The sequence below is a fragment of the Mesoplodon mirus genome (genome assembly GCF_964341445.2).
Source record: "Mesoplodon mirus genome assembly, chromosome: 5".
Taxonomy (NCBI): domain Eukaryota; kingdom Metazoa; phylum Chordata; class Mammalia; order Artiodactyla; family Ziphiidae; genus Mesoplodon; species Mesoplodon mirus.
In genome coordinates, this window is record NC_138980.1 from 30,230,469 (window position 1) to 30,238,178 (window position 7,710).

The window sequence follows — 7,710 nt, forward strand, 5'->3', positions numbered from 1 at the left end:
ATTTATTTATTTATTTATTTATTTATTTATTTATTTATGGCTGCATTTGTTCTTCATTGCTGCTCACGGGCTTTCTCTAGTTGTGGCGAGTGGGGGCTACTCTTCATTGTGGTGTGCAGGCTTCGCATTGCGGTGGCTTCTCTTGTTGCGGAGCATGGGCTCTAGGCACATGACCTTCAGTAGTTGTGGCTCACGGGCTCTAGAGCGCAGGCTCAATAGTTATGGTGCATGGGCTTAGTTGCTCCACAGCATGTGGGATCTTCCTGGACCAGGACTGGAACCCATGTCTCCTGCATTGGCAGGCAGATTTTTAACCACTGCACCACAATGGAAGCTGTATTCATAGTTTCTTGAGTGCTTTTATCACATTGAATTTTGTCAAATGCCTGTGTCTACTGAAATGATTAAGTGGTTTCTATCCTTCATTCTATTGATATGATGCATACCCTTTTCTCCTCAAATAATTTTAAAAACAACTGCATAAAACAATAATTATAGTGCTCACTTCAGCAGCACGTATCCTGAAACAATTATAAAACATTGTTGGGCTCATAATGTTAAAGATATACTTTACAGTAAAATAGCACAAAGGAGGGGGTAGGAAGAGAAACATATTTGAACAGTTTCTGTGTAATATTGGAATTAAGTTAACATTAATCTGAAATTGTTTTTTAACTTACAATGCATATTTTATTCCTCACTTGAAAATATCTGTTTAACACAAAAGAAGAAAGTAAAAGAGGACAGAGGCACCAAAAAAGATATGAGATATATCCAAAACAAATACCAGGAACACCCCACCCCCACCCCAGTCAAAGCCTCCGCCAGGCAGCACAGGTCCTGGTGGCCTGCGTGCTGCCCCCGACAAAGCCTCCTTTGGCCATGCAGGCCCCAGTGGGCTGTGAGCCATCCCCCTCCAAAGCCTCCTTTGGCCATGCAGGTCCCAGTAGGTTGTGCCGTCCCCTGTGGCCATGCCCATGGAAGCCTGCGCCCCAGATGGCTTACACTAGCACACATGCTCCAGGCCAGCTTCAGGAGCAGAAGCTGGTGAGAGGAACACACGCAGAGGTGGGTCCGACAAAGCAGGTCCAGAGACCTACCTAGAGGTCTTGGAGGGCCTCCTGTGGAGTCAGGGGTTGACTGTAGCTCTCTGTGGGGGCAAGGACAATAATAGCGGAGGCACCAGGGAAATTTTTACTTTTTAAATTTTTTTATCTTTTAATTTTATTTTTTACTTTTATTTTTTAAGTATATTTATTTCTAATTTTTTTGAGCATAATCATATAATGCTTTTAATAAAGGCAAATAATATAAGGCAACAGGAGCAAGATAATTCAAAGGAACATCCAGGAACAAGCTTCCCAATGTCCTTATTTGCCTGAGGACATGATTCATCATCTCTGAATGAAACTGCTGTTATTTGTGCTGATGTACATGTGCTGAAACTTGGTTTCAGGAGAGCTCAGGCAGAAGTTTCCTGCAGAGTCTAGTCACCTAGTGAAGATAGGATATCTAACTGATTACCTCAAGTGAAAATTATCAATAAACAAATTAGTCATACGTTCGACTCAGGAATTCTTTTATTTTTTTTAACAACTTTATTGGAGTATAATTGCTTCACAATGGTGTATTAGTTTCTGCTTTATAACAAAGTGAATCAGTTATACATATACATATGTTCCCATATCCCTTCCATCTTGCGTCTCCCTCCCTCCCACCCTCCCTATCCCACCCCTCCAGGCGGTCACAAAGCACGGAGATGATCTCCTTGTGCTATGCGGCTGCTACCCACTAGCTATCTACCTTACGTTTGGTAGTGTATATATGTCCATGCCACTCTCTCGCTTTGTCCCAGCTTACACTTCCCCCTCCCCATATCCTCAAGTCCATTCTCAAGTAGGTCTGTGTCTTTATTCCTGTCTTACCCCTAGGTTCTTCATGACATTTTTTTTCTTAAATTCCATATATATGTGTTAGCATACGGTATTTGTCTTTCTCTTTCTGACTTACTTCACTCTGTATGACAGACTCTAGGTCTATCCACCTCATTACAAATAGCTCAATTTTGTTTCTTTTTATGGCTGAGTAATATTCCATTGTATATATGTGCCACATCTTCTTTATCCATTCATCCGATGATGGACACTTAGGTTGTTTCCATCTCTGGGCTATTGTAAATAGAGCTGCAATGAACATTTTGGTACATGACTCCTTTTGAATTATGGTTTTCTCAGGGTATATGCTCAGTAGTGGGATTGCTCGGTCATATGGTAGTTCTATTTGTAGTTTTTTAAGGAACCTCCATACTGTTCTCCATAGTGGCTGTATCAATTCACATTCCCACCAGCAGTGCAAGAGTGTTCCCTTTTCTCCACACCCTCTCCAGCATTTATTGTTTCTAGATGTTTTGATGATGGCCATTCTGACCGGTGTGAAGTGATACCTCATTGTAGTTTTGATTTGCATTTCTCTAATGATTAATGATGTTGAGCATTCTTTCACGTGTTTGTTGGCAGTCTGTATATCTTCTTTGGAGAAATGTCTATTTAGGTCTTCTGCCCATTTTTGGATTGGGTTGTTTGCTTTTTTGTTATTGAGCTGCATGAGCTACGTATAAATTTTGGAGATTAATCCTTTGACAGTTGCTTCATTTGCAAATATTTTCTCCCATTCTGAGGGTTGTCTTTTGGTCTTGTTTATGGTTTTCTTTGCTGTGCAAAAGCTTTGAAGTTTCATTAGGTCCCATTTGTTTATTTTTGTTTTTATTTCCATTTCTCTAGGAGGTGGGTCAAAAAGGATCTTGCTCTGATTTATGTCTTAGAGTGTTCTGCCTATGTTTTCCTCTAAGAGTTTGATAGTTTCTGGCCTTACATTTAGATCTTTAATCCATTTTGAGCTTATTTTTGTGTATGGTGTTAGAGAGTTAAGTGTCAAGACACTTTTTAAGAGGGACCTCATAAAAATGGAAAAGAATTTCTCATTTGACGTAGATAATTTTTATGAAACTTGCCATGACTATATTTTGAAATGGATTTTATTACTTGAAAAACTTTATTTTTTTACCTAGAGTTTGATGAAGAGATGCTAAGTAATACTGAAGAATGGAAAGATAGTATTATGCACTTCAACAAATCAAATTGGAAGGTCAATTCTCAGTTATCAATTTTATGCCAACACATGTTCAGTATAGCGGGTCATAATGCTGATTATGAGAGTCTTTTTTCACTAAAGAATATTAGTGGACAAAAGAATGAAATAAGGTACTTCCCTGGCCGTCCAGTGGTTAAGACTTCCCCTTGCAATTCAGGGGATGCAGTTTCAATCCTTCGTGGGGGAGCTATGATCCCATATGCCTTGCAGCCAAAAAAAACAAAAACAGAGGAAGTATTGTAACAAATTCAATAAAGACTTTAAAAATGGTCCACATTAAAAAAACTTTAAAAAAATGAAAGTTTATGTACAATTTAAATAGAACACAGATTATAACTGCATTAAATGTCTAAGCAAATTCTACACAACAAGGAACTGTTGAGATCCAAACCATCAGGGAAACATAATTAAAGAGATGTAATTTAGATATGTAGAGTTTGTTTCAGATAAATAATAAATTATTTTGTAGTAGAAGTATGTCCCATGTAATGTTTCTTTTATTTTAATATATGTAGTTGATTCTCGTTATTTGCAGGAATTAGGTTTTATAACGTTGCTGAAAACACTGAATTGGTGACTAGTTACTCATCACTCCTAGGAGAAATAAGGTTGGGTTTCTGTGAGCCTCTGGTTCACAATACTTTCATCAGCCAATCAGCCCATAATTTTTGAAATGTGGTTTTCTGTTTACAAATACCTCATCTAGGGCTTCCCTGGTGGTACAGTGGTTGAGAGTCCGCCTGCCGATGCAGGGGACACGGGTTCGTGCCCCGGACCGGGAGGATCCCACATGCTGCGGAGTGGCTGGGCCCGTGAGCCGTGGCCGTTGGGCCTGCGCGTCCGGAGCCTGTGCTCCGCAACGGGAGAGGACACAACAGTGAGAGGCCCGCGTACCACAAAAACAAACAAAAAACAAACAAAAAAAAACTTATCTAATAAACCTTGTTGATTCATTAACATTCACCTCATGACCAAAAGCACTATTACTCATGTCTGAATGAAGCTTATCTAACATTCATATTTTCTCCATAAGGTGCATGATAACTTTCTTGCTTTTAGAAACACTACATAGCACCTCAGCACTACACTTAGGGGCCATTTTAAACAGGGAAGTCACCAAGAAAAAGCACAAAAATGTACTATTAAATAGACTGCGAAAAAGGCACTTCTTTTCAGTATGAGAACTGGAAAAGAAGGCAGAGCATTGCCTTGCTTGACTTCAGCTGGGAATGTACACATTGAGAAATTTTTTGCTGCTCTGCTCATGCCCATGAATAAGCATGAAGGCACTATGAGTATTGATTTGGGGGGTTACAAATAAATTTTAATGAGTAGCTGAATCCACCAATAATGAGGATTGGTTATATATAAGTATTAATTGGTATGGACCTATTTCCACAATACATTGAGAAGAAAAGTTACAACATGAAACCTAACTAAAACTTTGGAAGCATTCCCTTTACAAAGAGGAATAAGGCAAGGATGTCCCTTATTGTTGCTTCTAAGAGAGAGAAGGTGGTGAAACAGAATAAAGAACATAGCCCTTTGGGTCCAGGAAAAAACTCTCACTGGTGGTGAACTGGGATGAGGTTCAGATGGAGGTGAAACATCGGCTTATACAGTAGCTGGAGGCACTTGAATAGTATGGGGACAATTGCAGTTGTAAGTTATTGAGTTGTCTGCCTTTGGTCAGTTGTTTTAAAAGCTCTGAAAAAGGAAACTGAGAAGATCAGGTCAGCCAGCTGTCAACTTAAGGCACACTATTGACTCAGCTGTCTCCTGTAGCCACAGGGAAGACTGTGTTGAAAATTAGACCCAGGGCAACAAAGCTACAAAGTAAACTGAGTGCATAGCCTAAATGGTCTCTAGGCTAAAGTTCAGAACTCTGAGAAGCACATCTCTAGTGTATTTAATATATTGTCCTTCCAATTCACTCTCAAACCTTTATTTAAATATATACGTATCCTCGAAAACATGTGGTGTAGTTGCAGTTTTTAAATATCTGCCTAAATGATATTGTTTTATAAATCACATTTTCTTCTTCATTCAGCATTAACTTTTTAGGTCTATTTATATTGCTATATGTCAATTTAGCATAAATTTAGCAAAATTGTTCATTGCTTTTAACTAATGTGTAGTATATATCCATTTTACTTATATCCATTCCCCTAGTTGAGTCCTAAGGAGATGAAAGCCAGTAAGAAATTATCTGTGATAAGAAATGATTGGGACCTTCAGAATTGTGAATTCTGATACAAAATTTCAGTTCTTTTTGTTTCTGTGCTGTACCCACCCTCTGGTATTCTCAAAATTTTAAGCCTATTCCTCATAAAAGCTACCTAGTCTTTGGAGAATCAAGGAGAAGTCTGTGTCAATACTTGGTACAAAATGTTATGAAGCAAGGACAGCAACTGCAGATGAGATGGTATAAGGGAACTGAGGGATAGAGCCAGGAATGGGAATTTAGAGTGAGAGGTGACAGGAAGCCACCAGAGAAGTTAACACCTCTATAGAAATCATCAGAATACTCTGAAGGATACTGTACTTCCTACAATTACATGAAATAGGAACTTGATATTTATACATTAAAATAAAAGGTAACCCCAGAAGATTTGGAGGCAAATATATATTACATGTTTTCATATGCTTATGTAGGATTCTACAATATTCATAGGAAATTTAGAACTTAGGTATTTACTTAGGCAAATATATTTTCCCTTCAGTGGTTTCACTGGATGGTTGATAGTTGAGACTACTGGTAGCAGGTGTTGAGAAACTAATTTATTAACCTAGTTCCAAAGCCCTTTCATTAGAGGTAGTGAAAATTGACAAGGAGATTGGAAAGATCAGCTTATCCTATTCCCAAAAGAACCTCTGAATTAAATCACTCCTGGCACCCCTCCACTCCCCACCTTTGATACACTGCAAAGTGCACTGTGTATCAGGGAATGTTTCTGGCACTGTTTGATGATTGGATCCTGCTTCATGGTGTGCTGTGTGAATCTCCTCACAACCAGTCTCAGGAAATATTGGAGAAACCTGGGATGTTATCCATCTTAGGCAGCATGGGATGCATGGGAGACCCTTTGTGACTTGCTGTTGAACAGTGAATAAGGCACCCTGGGACCTCTGATGACCTTGATGTGCTGGAGATAAACTGAGTCATTGTTTCATCATGAGGAGCCCTTGATGATATATCACCTTGAAAAGTGCTTTTTTTAAGATGAACTCCTTTGATCTTGCTGAAAGATGAACTCAGCCTGGTTTCCCTAATGACTAAGTAAAGTAAGTTGCTTTGTACTTTGCTGTATGAGTTGAAGCAGCCAGTAGAACGGGTTAAACACAAGAGCTTTGGAGCAAGTAAGTCCTGAGATTGAATCTCGGTTCTGGTACTTGATAACTTGACTGCAAGCAAGTAACCAATGATCACTTTACAGTGTTGTTTAGATTATTAAATGAGATCATGTATACAAAGTAGTAAGCACATAATGAGTATTTAATTGATAGCTAAAAACACAAAAAAAATCTAATTAAATACAGATTGGTAATTATCAGTAATAGCAACTTAGAAATTATAAACCCATAAAGGTTTATACCTTTGTAAAGATTTCTCCATATAGCTGACAATCTTTTGTTAAACGTAATTTACACAACAATTTAGACTTTTACTCTGGAACTCTGCTTTCAGAGATGACTGTTTCCTATGTCTGAAGATAAACTTGTAGAATATCTGTGCTAGAATATATGATAAGAATATTCCTCTGGTTGCTCTTCAAAGCTAAGATTTTCTTTATATATGGTTTAACTTAAGGTGTTCTTAGACATACTTCTTCTTGTGTTGAGATGAAGTTACCAGATTAGACAGTTTTTCTGGTGTTAGTAGTAGATTCTGAGAAATTAGACAGACTCTTTATTAAGTCCTCTGACACAAGGTATTCATTTTCCAGGTAACTGACTTAATAGAAAGGGTTAAGGTGCCAGGTAAGATTATTAAGCCAACTGGCCCAGGGATTCTGGGAGTAAATTTCAACCTTTGATTTAATCCAACTTAACCCAACTGAGCAAACCAACCAAAAGCAGCTTCCATAAACAACCTACAAATATGTACTGGGTTGTAGCCACTGAGATACCAAAGATAATATAAATCAGGTCCTTGTCTCCAGTCAGAGCACATAAGCCACAGAGAGTAAATAGGAGCACCATACATGTCGACCTCCTCCTGATCATGACACACTTTCAAATATTAGACCTTAATATTTAAGTGGCAGACAAACTTGAATATTCAAAATGACACTAAAATAAGATAGCAGCAACTACAAAGCAGACTCCACTACTGGGTAACGTTGTTTTGTGATGTCTATAAATCCCTCTGTAGGGGGCCTTTCCACTTGGCTGTCTTTTAACTTTATATTGTTGTTTGAGCAAAACTGTGCACTGTCCTGACCACATTCTCTTTTAGCCTCACAAGACAAAGATCCTTCATGCGCCAGGAAAAAAGGGGAACTTTTCTTTGCTGCCAGCTTAATTTATGCCTCTGTATGCCTCAAGCTGAGTCCCACT